The sequence below is a fragment of the Thalia democratica genome, unplaced genomic scaffold, assembly GCF_965202585.1.
Source record: "Thalia democratica unplaced genomic scaffold, ktThaDemo2.hap1.1 HAP1_SCAFFOLD_706, whole genome shotgun sequence".
Taxonomy (NCBI): Eukaryota; Metazoa; Chordata; class Thaliacea; order Salpida; family Salpidae; genus Thalia; species Thalia democratica.
Genome location: NW_028139694.1, coordinates 32,501 through 42,500, shown reverse-complemented (window position 1 = coordinate 42,500; position 10,000 = coordinate 32,501). Strand labels below are relative to the sequence as shown.

The window sequence follows — 10,000 nt, the reverse complement described above, 5'->3', positions numbered from 1 at the left end:
TGGAGTTTACCACCCGCTTAGGGCTGCATTTCCAAACAACCCGACTCCGGGAAAACCGCTAGGACGAATTACGACCGCCGCCAAGGGCCTAACACCCGCTCTGGGAAAAGGCCTCGATCAGAAGAACGTGGGCAGTCGTTGGTTCGCCGCATGCTGAATTCCATACGCTACATTTCCTCGCCCTCCAAAAAGGCTCGGATTTAGCGCTGGGCTTATCCCGCTTCACTCGCCGTTACTAGGGGAATCCTTGTTAGTTTCTTTTCCTCCGCTTAGTGATATGCTTAAGTTCAGCGGGTCGTCCCGCCCGATCTCAGGTCAAAAGTGATGTACTACAAAAGTACATGCGCTTTGTACGTCGGCCTTTTGAAGTCACTTAACTTATTCTCGAGCACCTACCGTCGTTGCTACCTCACCCGAGGCCAGCAGGCTGCTCACGCTTCAGCTGTGAAATCGCCAGACCAGCTGTCTTTGACGACACGCTCCTTAATTAAGAAACGAGTCGCAGGCACTTTCAAACTAATGAAAGGATCGGTGTGTTAAAGACCCTGAGACGGACGTGGCCCCAGGATTACCCGAGGCCGCAATACGCGTTCAGAATATCGATGCTCAATGTGTCCTGCAATTCACATTACTTCTCGGAGCTAGCTCCGTCCTTCATCGACGCTCGAGCCGAGTGATCCACCGCTAAGAGATCTCTCGTGTTAATCAATCTCAATGCAACCAAAAAATCGTGTTCAAAAAGAAGCGGCCGCGCCAGCACTTGCGTGCTGAATTATTACTCCCGCTGTCAGAAAGCAACGCGACCGAACTATAACAGTTACAGGGCTCGGTCCCTTCGAAGAAGAGACGTCGCTTGAAATCAAATTTCGATTCGTTAATGATCCTTCCGCAGGTTCACCTACGGAAACCTTGTTACGACTTTTACTTCCTCTAAATGATCAAGTTCGATCGTCTTTTCGAACACCGGCGAGTGCGTTGCCGCACGTACCAGGCTCAATCGGAGGACCTCACTAAACCATTCAATCGGTAGTAGCGACGGGCGGTGTGTACAAAGGGCAGGGACGTAATCAACGCAAGCTAATGACTCGCGCTTACTGGGAATTCCTCGTTCAAGGGAAACAATTGCAAGTCCCTATCCCTAGCACGACCGGGGTTCAACGGATTACCCGGACCTTTCGGCCTAGGGAACACACGATGATCCGGTCAGTGTAGCGCGCGTGCGGCCCCGAACATCTAAGGGCATCACAGACCTGTTATTGCTCAATCTCGTGTGGCTAAACGCCACTAGTCCCTCTAAGAAGTTGTCTCCGACCCAATGGGTCGAGCAGCTATTTAGCAAGTAAGAGTCTCGTTCGTTATCGGAATTAACCAGACAAATCGCTCCACCAACTAAGAACGGCCATGCACCACCACCCACAGAATCAAGAAAGAGCTCTCAATCTGTCAATCCTCGCTGTGTCCGGGCCGGGTGAGATTTCCCGTGTTGAGTCAAATTAAGCCGCAGGCTCCACTCCTGGTGGTGCCCTTCCGTCAATTCCTTTAAGTTTCAGCTTTGCAACCATACTTCCCCCGGAACCCAAAGACTTTGGTTTCCCGGAAGCTGCCGGACAGTTCTTAAGTTCGACACTGCCCGATCGCTAGTCGGCATCGTTTAAGGTCAGAACTAGGACGGTATCTGATCGTCTTCGAACCTCTGACTTTCGCTCTTGATTAAAGAAAACATTCTTGGCAAATGCTTTCGCAGTCGTTCGTCTTGCGCCGATCCAAGAATTTCACCTCTAACGGCACAGTACGGATGCCCCCGTCCGTTCCTATTAATCATTACCTCGTGCTCCGAAAACCAACAAAATAGAACCGAGGTCCTATTCCATTATTCCATGCAACATTATACAAGCGTAAAGCCTGCTTTGAACACTCTAATTTTTTCAAGGTAAACTTGCCGGACCACCGCAACACTCAGTTAAGAGCACCGCGAAGGCACCGACCAACAAGAACAACAAGGCCAGTGCTAGCCTTTCGACCGACCAACCTCGCCGTCCCTATATCCAACTACGAGCTTTTCAACCGCAACAACTTAAATATACACTTTTGGAGCTGGAATTACCGCGGCTGCTGGCACCAGACTTGCCCTCCAATGGATACTCGTTAAAAAGTTTAAAGTGTACTCATTCCAATTGCAGGACCTCGTACGAGGTCTGCATTGTTATTTTTCGTCACTACCTCCCCGAGCCGGGAATGGGTAATTTGCGCGCCTGCTGCCTTCCTTGGATGTGGTAGCCGTTTCTCAGGCTCCCTCTCCGGAATCGAACCCTGATTCTCCGTCACCCGTTACAACCTCGGTAGGCCGATACCGTACCGACGATAGTTGATAGGGCAGTTGCTTTAATGAGATGTCGCCAGCACTAGGCCGTGCGATCCGCAAGCTTATCCAGAGTCACCATTGTAACGACCCGAAAGCCGGTTAGTTTTGGTCTGATAAATGCGCGCCTCACGTCAGTTCGGCGCTTTACGCATGTATTAGCTCTAGAATTGCCACAGTTATCCATGTAAAAGCGTACAATCAAATGAACCATAACTGATTTAATGAGCCATTCGCAGTTTCACTGTACGTGAGCTCGTACTTACACTTGCATGGCTTAATCTTTGAGACAAGCATATGACTACTGGCAGGATCAACCAGATAACTATCCGAGGGCGTTTAAACCCGTTGCTCGACTGAGCGTTTTTACTGTATAAATACAGACCTTTTCTATCACTCGGCTTAAAAGCCTTGCGAACGTTACTGAAAGTCGGCGCCGGCCTTTTGCTGTTTAAAGCGCCAGCCCGCGTCGACTGCAGCATGCAGCTATACAACTGACTGTTCTTTCTCCCGACCAACCGTTTGCCTTCTGCCGGTTAACTCGTCAGCAGCAACACGCCATCTGTCTGCTGCAGTTACCCGCCTCGAGCCGTGCCTGCCTGCGTCGGCTACTCGTCTCGACGACTTCGCAAAGCTATAAGCCTACCGCCGCTGGACGCTTGTAGTTTTTCATACGCTGCTCCAATGCGTTTACATAGCACGTTCGCCGCCGCTGCAATAGCCGCGCCTCGGGTGCTAAACAGTAATGCTTTAAGCCCGCTTTCTCGTCAAGTCGACCGAACGCACAAACACGTCTCTCTCACTAGTGTAAAGTAATGCATACGTGTATGATGCTCAAATGTTGCTGTTGAACTTTTTTTGCCGATTTTTTCCGATTTTTTTCAATTTCTTTGTTTCTTTTCGATTATTTTAATGTTTTAAGCTTATTTATGCTACGTTTAAATGTTTTAATACTTTTTTATACTTTATTTAATATGTTTAAAAGAAATAAATAAAAAAAAATATGTATAAACTACTTTTTTTAATGTTTTAAATATATATATATTTATTATAAATAAACTTTATTTGTATTATTTTTTATTTAAGCGTACTTTTTAAATCTTTATATTTGTTTTATCGTTTTAAGCACATTGCGATAAATATAATAAACAAAAAATTGAATAAAAATAATAATAATAAAAAAAAAAAAAAAAAAAACATAAGCTTATTTTATATTTTTATTTTATTTTTATTTAAACTTACTTTTCAAACCTTAATACTCGTTTTATTTTTTTAAGCAGATTGCGATAAATATAATAAACAAACAATTAAATGAAAATAAAATAAAAAAATCAAACATAAGCTTATTTTATATGTTACATTTTATCTTTATTTAAACTTACTTTTTAAACCTTTATAGTTGTTTTATTTTTTAAGCACATCGCGATAGATATAATAAACAAACAATGAAATAAAAATAATAATAATAATAATAATAATAATAATAATAATAATAATAAAAAATCATAAGCTTATTTTGTATGTTTCATTTTATTTTATTTAAAACTTACAATTTAAACCTTTGTATTTGTTCTATTCTTTTAAGCACATCGCGATAAATATAATAAGCAAACAATTTAATAAAAGTAAAATAAAAAAATCAAACATAAGCTTATTTTATATGTTTCATTTTATCTTTATTTAAACTTACTTTTTAAACCTTTATAGTTGTTTTATTTTTTAAGCACATCGCGATAGATATAATAAACAAACAATGAAATAAAAATAATAATAATAATAATAATAATAATAAAAAATCATAAGCTTATTTTGTATGTTTCATTTTATTTTTATTTAAACTTACTTTTTTAACCTTTATAGTTGTTTTATTTTTTAAGCACATGGCGATAGATATAATAAACAAACAATAAAATAAAAATAATAATAATAATAATAATAATAATAAAAAATCATAAGCTTATTTTGTATGTTTCATTTTATTTTTATTTAAACTTACTTTTTTAACCTTTATAGTTGTTTTATTTTTTAAGCACATGGCGATAAATATAATAAGCAAACAATTAAATAAAAATAATAACAAATAAATAAAACAATACGGCTAAACTATAAAAAGAAAACTAAATAACTGATAAATACTTGTAAAACATTATTTGAAAAATGTATTTTGAAACACAACACGATTGATTTATAAATAATAATATATTTTTAATTTGTGTAGTTCATTTAAAGTAGTCTCCCTTTTTGCTTCTGGTTTTATTAGAGTTATATATAACAATAAATGGTGTAGTTTATTTAAAGTAGTCTCCCTTTTTGCTTCTGGTTTAATTAAAATTATATAACACATACTATAGTAAGTTAAATAAACTATAGTAACTTTATAAAACTACTTTACAAAATACATTTGTATAATTTAATAACTTTAAAATAACTATCAAGAATAAAATAGAATAGCTTTAAGTTTAGTATACAATTGGTATGTAAATTGTGTAGTTTATTGAAAGTAGTCTCCTTATTTGCTTCTGGTTTTACTTGAGTTACATAACGTTAAATAAACATACTTAATAAACGTAACCATCAATACTGTCATTTTAATAAAACTAAGTACAAATACATTGAATTAACATAGAACTTTAAAAAGCCTTCGCTAGTATCTGTTGGTAACAGTAAATAACCTATTATGACTCACAATACAGGAGTGCGAAATTTATTTTTCATTTGATTTTTCAGGTATTTATTTATTTGTGGAAATAAACTTTTTTATTACATTAGAAACTAATTGAATTTTTCCTATAACTATACCTATTATTATATTTAGTATGCTTAAAAGTAATAAAATGACACGTCGCGATTATATAATAAACAAACAATCAAACAAACAAAGAAAAAAAAAAAAAAAAAAACTATTTTTTTAAACTTATATTTCAACTATATGTCTTATTTTATTTTCATTTAAACTTACTTTAAACCTCTGTATTTGTTATATATATATTTCAACACAATACGATTAAACTATAAGACAAACAACAAAATAAAATAATCACATTAATAAATACACTAAGCAAATAGCTAGAATAAATATAAATAGTTCAATATATACAATATATTTCTTCCATTTTTAAGTTACTTGTTAAACATATTTATTTAAAAATGTTTCTTTAGAATATAAAACTAACAGTTCTACAAATAAAGAAATTAAAAAGCCAATACACATAACACTAACTTTTCATAAATTAGATATGCAAATATGAACAAAATAGTAACTAAATTCTAAAGCTTTTGTAAACTGTGAACTTATAAACTTATAATAATAATTGCATATTCACCATTCACAATAGCTTTTTATTTAGTACACAACTGGTCTGTAAATTGTGTAGTTTATTGAAAGTATAATCCCGTTTTGCTTCTGGTTTAAATAAAGTTATACAACACATACTAAAGTAAATTAAATAAAGTAATTCACTACTATCGTATTAAATAAAACCAATTTACAAAATACATTAATTTAAATTAAAGTGAACTTTGAACTTATAATAATAATTGCATATTCACTATTCAGAATTTCTTTAAATTTAGTACACAACTGGTCTGTAAATTGTGTTGGTTCTATTCAAGTACTCTCCTTGTTTGTTTTGTTTTAGTTGTATTTATTTTTAGATACTAGCACATTCAATACACATAATAAAGTAAACCAAATAAACTCTATTAATTTAAACTAAGTACAAATACATTAAGTTAATACAAAACTTTAAAAAGCTTTTGCTAGTATCTGTTGGTAACAGTAAATAACTTATTATGACTCACAATACAAAAGTGCAAAATTTATTTTCGTTTGATTTTTCAAGTAGCCACGCTTTTATTTGTTTTTGGACAAAAAGACTTTAAAGTTTTAGTATAAAAGACTAGTTGTATTAATTTTAACTCAGAAAATTGTACTCTACAAGATGGTGCCATTATTTTTTCGATATCTCAAACTGGTCAAACCACTTTTTTAGCGCTCTAATTGGTTTAAACAGCAAATAAGCAAACAGCAAATAACGTTATCTGATTGGCTAAGGTTTTTGTTTGCTAATAACTAGAATTTTCTTTTCTTTTAAGCGTTAAAGAAATGTAAATAAACGAGTAATAAGTATAAATAGGTCAGAAAGAAAAATAGTACAAAAAAGATGAATTCAAAAAGCAAAGGCCTACGGCACGTGGTATTCCCAAGCGGTCACCCATCTAAGTACTAACCACGCCCGACACTGCTTAACTTCCCAGATCGGACGAGATGGGGTGTACTCAGTGTGGTATGGTCGTAGGCGTTTGAAGGCGTTTACAAGCCTTTATAAACCCTTCGGTTTATTTAAAAAACCTATTTGCACTTGATTTACAATCAATTTGATATTTTAAAATTATTCCTTATAAAATTTTAACCTGAATTAACTTTTTTTTTGTTTTTTTAATCAACAGTTACTCCCAAACTGTACTAAAACTGTATTGTAACTGTACAAAAGTGTTTGTTTAAATAATTGTTATCTATAAATTACCTAAGACCAGGAAAAGTAGAAGTAAAGTTTATTGAATTATTAAATAAATAAAATAAAATCGTAAAATAAAATAATACAATATGTTTACAATTTGTCATTGATCTATCCATTTATGTTATTGCATTACAAATACAAACATTGCATACATTCAAGAGTATTATTCATCAATCTTTTCAATATAATAAGTTTTAAATTTATATTTATTTTTAAATAATTCCTGACATTTTAGATTACCTGAGATTTTTTTTTAATTAAATTAATTTTAGTAATTAAATACTTGACGTTCTATTTTGTTTAATTTGATAACTCAACCATGTTTATTTTTTTTACTAATTTAAAAGAACTATTAAACTAAAAGACATTACATACAGCTTCTAAAAGTTTTAAACACCTTAAAAAATATTATTATTTTAAAGATATATTAAAGAACTAAACAGATATTACTCCTAAAAAATCTTGTTAATAATATATAAAAAGTACTCAAAGTCAGACTCGGAAATATATATACTGTTGTATATCTTACTTGAAGTTCACTGTAATTGACACTGTATAACAAAATTATAAAAATCAACCTATTTATATAGCAAAATATTTCTTTATCTTTGTCGTGGCGCGGTGGGTCAGTGGTCTTATCAGCTGACTCATAAGCAGAAGGTTGTAAGATCGAATCCCGCTAGTCGTCACGAAACACCACTATCGTTCAATGTTCGGGCTTCAAATTCTTTGAGATTATACTGTACTATTTATCTATCTAACTAATCTATCTAACAAATGTTGTTCAATCTAGGTTGTGGGTACTTGGGTCGAGTAATGCCTTTGACTTACAATCTGTTGTGGATTGACAATATTCCTCTATCTATCATTAAACAAATCTATCTAATAAATGTTGTTCAATCTAGGTTGTGGGTACTTGGGTCGAGTAATGCCTTTGACCTACAATCTGTTGTTGATTGTCAACATTCCTCTATCTATCAATAATGATTATATTCAATAATAAATGTTGATTAATTCAGTTGTAAGAAAACCAGTGCGCTGGTTAGGTTGGGTAAGGCCTTCGACTTACAATCTTGGGGATTATCAACGTTCATCACAAGTACAGTAACGATCTCATTGAATTTCCAGTTGGAACATAGGATTGTAGTGGTGGCCTACTTTGTAGGTTTTTTGCCTAGTTTGTTTTTTGCCTAGTAGTGTTTGCCTAGTTTGACAAACTATAGTATATATATTGTATAACTTTACTTGTATTATTTTTTATTTAAATTACTACTTATTATTAAAGAATTAAATTTTTTTAGAAAAAAAAACTATGTATTTTAACTAATGCTTATATTATATGTTTTGTTTTATTTTTATTCAAACTTACTTTAAACCTCTGTATTTTTTATACAATACGATTAAACTATATAACAGAAAAATAATTAAATAATCAAACTATTGAATAAGCAGTTAATTAGTGTGTTTTTTTATGCTTCTTTCATTTTTAACTTACTTGTTAACCATATTTCTTTTATTAAAGTATAAAACTAACAGTTACTAAAATAAAATAATCATAAAGTCAATACACAAAACACTAACTTTTTATAATTTAAATATGCAAACATGAATATAGTTATGAATCTATTATTTATTCAAATAGAATTATTCAAAGCTTATAATTATAAAGCTTTTGTATAATGTTTCAATTACAGTGAACTTTAAGTAAGATAAGTTTTTTTTTTTGTAATAACTACAAAATTGGTATTTTAGTTTATTATTAGTAACTAAATACTTATATTTATTATATTTAAAAAAAAACATCTATACTAACTCTAATTTCAAAGCATATTAAATACAAATTTTACCAACTAAATATTTATTTTTATTTTAATTATTATAACTTTCAAACATAAGCTTGTATACCTTATATACCTATATACCTCATATAGTAGGCTTGACATAACATAACATTATTTAATTCTTTTTGTTTGAAATAAACTCATTTAGTTATTAGTAAATTACAACATAAATGTTTATAACAATATAACTAAGATTTAGCTTTTGAGTTAGTAAACTTTGATAGTTTTCTTTTAATAGTTTAATAATCTTTATTTAAGTTCAAGCAAAATTGCTATATATTTAATACACATACAAAAGTAAACTAAGTAAACGTAATTCAATAGTTTCTATTAAGTAAAAGTAATTACAAATACATTAAGTTAATACAAAACTTTAAAAAGCTTTTGCTAGTATCTGTTGGTAACAGTAAATAACTTATTATGACTCACAATACAAAAGTGCAAAATTTATTTTCGTTTGATTTTTCAAGTAGCCACGCTTTTATTTGTTTTTGGACAAAAAAACTTTTAAGTTTTAGTATAAAAGACTAATTGTATTAATTTTAACTCAGAAAATTGTACTCTACAAGATGGTGCCATTATTTTTTCGATATCTCAAACTGGTCAAACCACTTTTTTAGCGCTCTAATTGGTTTAAACAGCAAATAACGTTATCTGATTGGCTTACGTTTTTATTTGCTAATAACTAGAATTTACTTTTCTTTTAAGCGTTAAAGAAATGTAAATAAACGAGTAATAAGTATAAATAGGTCAGAAAGAAAAATAGTACAAAAAAGATGAATTCAAAAAGCAAAAGCCTACGGCACGTGGTATTCCCAAGCGGTCACCCATCTAAGTACTAACCACGCCCGACACTGCTTAACTTCCCAGATCGGACGAGATGGGGTGTGCTCAGTGTGGTATGGTCGTAGGCGTTTGAAAGCGTTTACAAGCCTTTATAAACCCTTCGGTTTGTTTAAAAAACCTATTTGCACTTGATTTACAATCAATTTGATATTTTAAAATTAATCCTTATAAAATTTTAACTTGATGTAAGTATTTTTTTTATTAAAACCTTTTTTTTTGGTGTTTTAATTACAATTACTCCCTGTAACTTTATTTAAGACTTTGTTTAAAAGATTGTTAACTATATTCTATATTAAATACTATGATTAGAAGTAAAGTTTATTAAGTGATTAAACTAAATAAAAAACAATGTTAAAATAAACATGTTGTGTTTAGTTTGTTTTACTATTTCTCATTGTTCTATTTATAGATGGTTTTGTTTTACTTCAAGAATA

At 31.9% G+C, this 10,000-nt stretch overlaps 5 non-coding genes across 5 annotated transcripts in view; all 5 read right to left on the bottom strand.

The window, feature by feature from the left end:
- Nucleotides 1-318, bottom strand: part of LOC145846918 (large subunit ribosomal RNA) — a 3,631-nt gene extending 3,313 nt beyond the window's left edge. Inside the window, exon 1 of the ribosomal RNA XR_014370946.1 lies at nucleotides 1-318. This exon is cut by the window's left edge and continues 3,313 nt beyond it. This is a non-coding gene — a ribosomal RNA (large subunit ribosomal RNA).
- Nucleotides 319-540: 222 nt separating this feature from the next.
- LOC145846902 (5.8S ribosomal RNA) lies at nucleotides 541-693 on the bottom strand. Its single transcript, XR_014370932.1, has one exon. It is a non-coding gene; the product is annotated as a 5.8S ribosomal RNA (ribosomal RNA).
- Nucleotides 694-875: 182 nt separating this feature from the next.
- Nucleotides 876-2,683, bottom strand: LOC145846914 (small subunit ribosomal RNA). Its single transcript, XR_014370943.1, has one exon. It is a non-coding gene; the product is annotated as a small subunit ribosomal RNA (ribosomal RNA).
- A 3,857-nt stretch (nucleotides 2,684-6,540) lies between these two features.
- LOC145846917 (5S ribosomal RNA) lies at nucleotides 6,541-6,659 on the bottom strand. The gene has a single exon (XR_014370945.1). It is a non-coding gene; the product is annotated as a 5S ribosomal RNA (ribosomal RNA).
- Nucleotides 6,660-9,514: 2,855 nt separating this feature from the next.
- On the bottom strand, nucleotides 9,515-9,633 carry LOC145846897 (5S ribosomal RNA). Its single transcript, XR_014370928.1, has one exon. It is a non-coding gene; the product is annotated as a 5S ribosomal RNA (ribosomal RNA).
- Nucleotides 9,634-10,000: the final 367 nt, after the last annotated feature.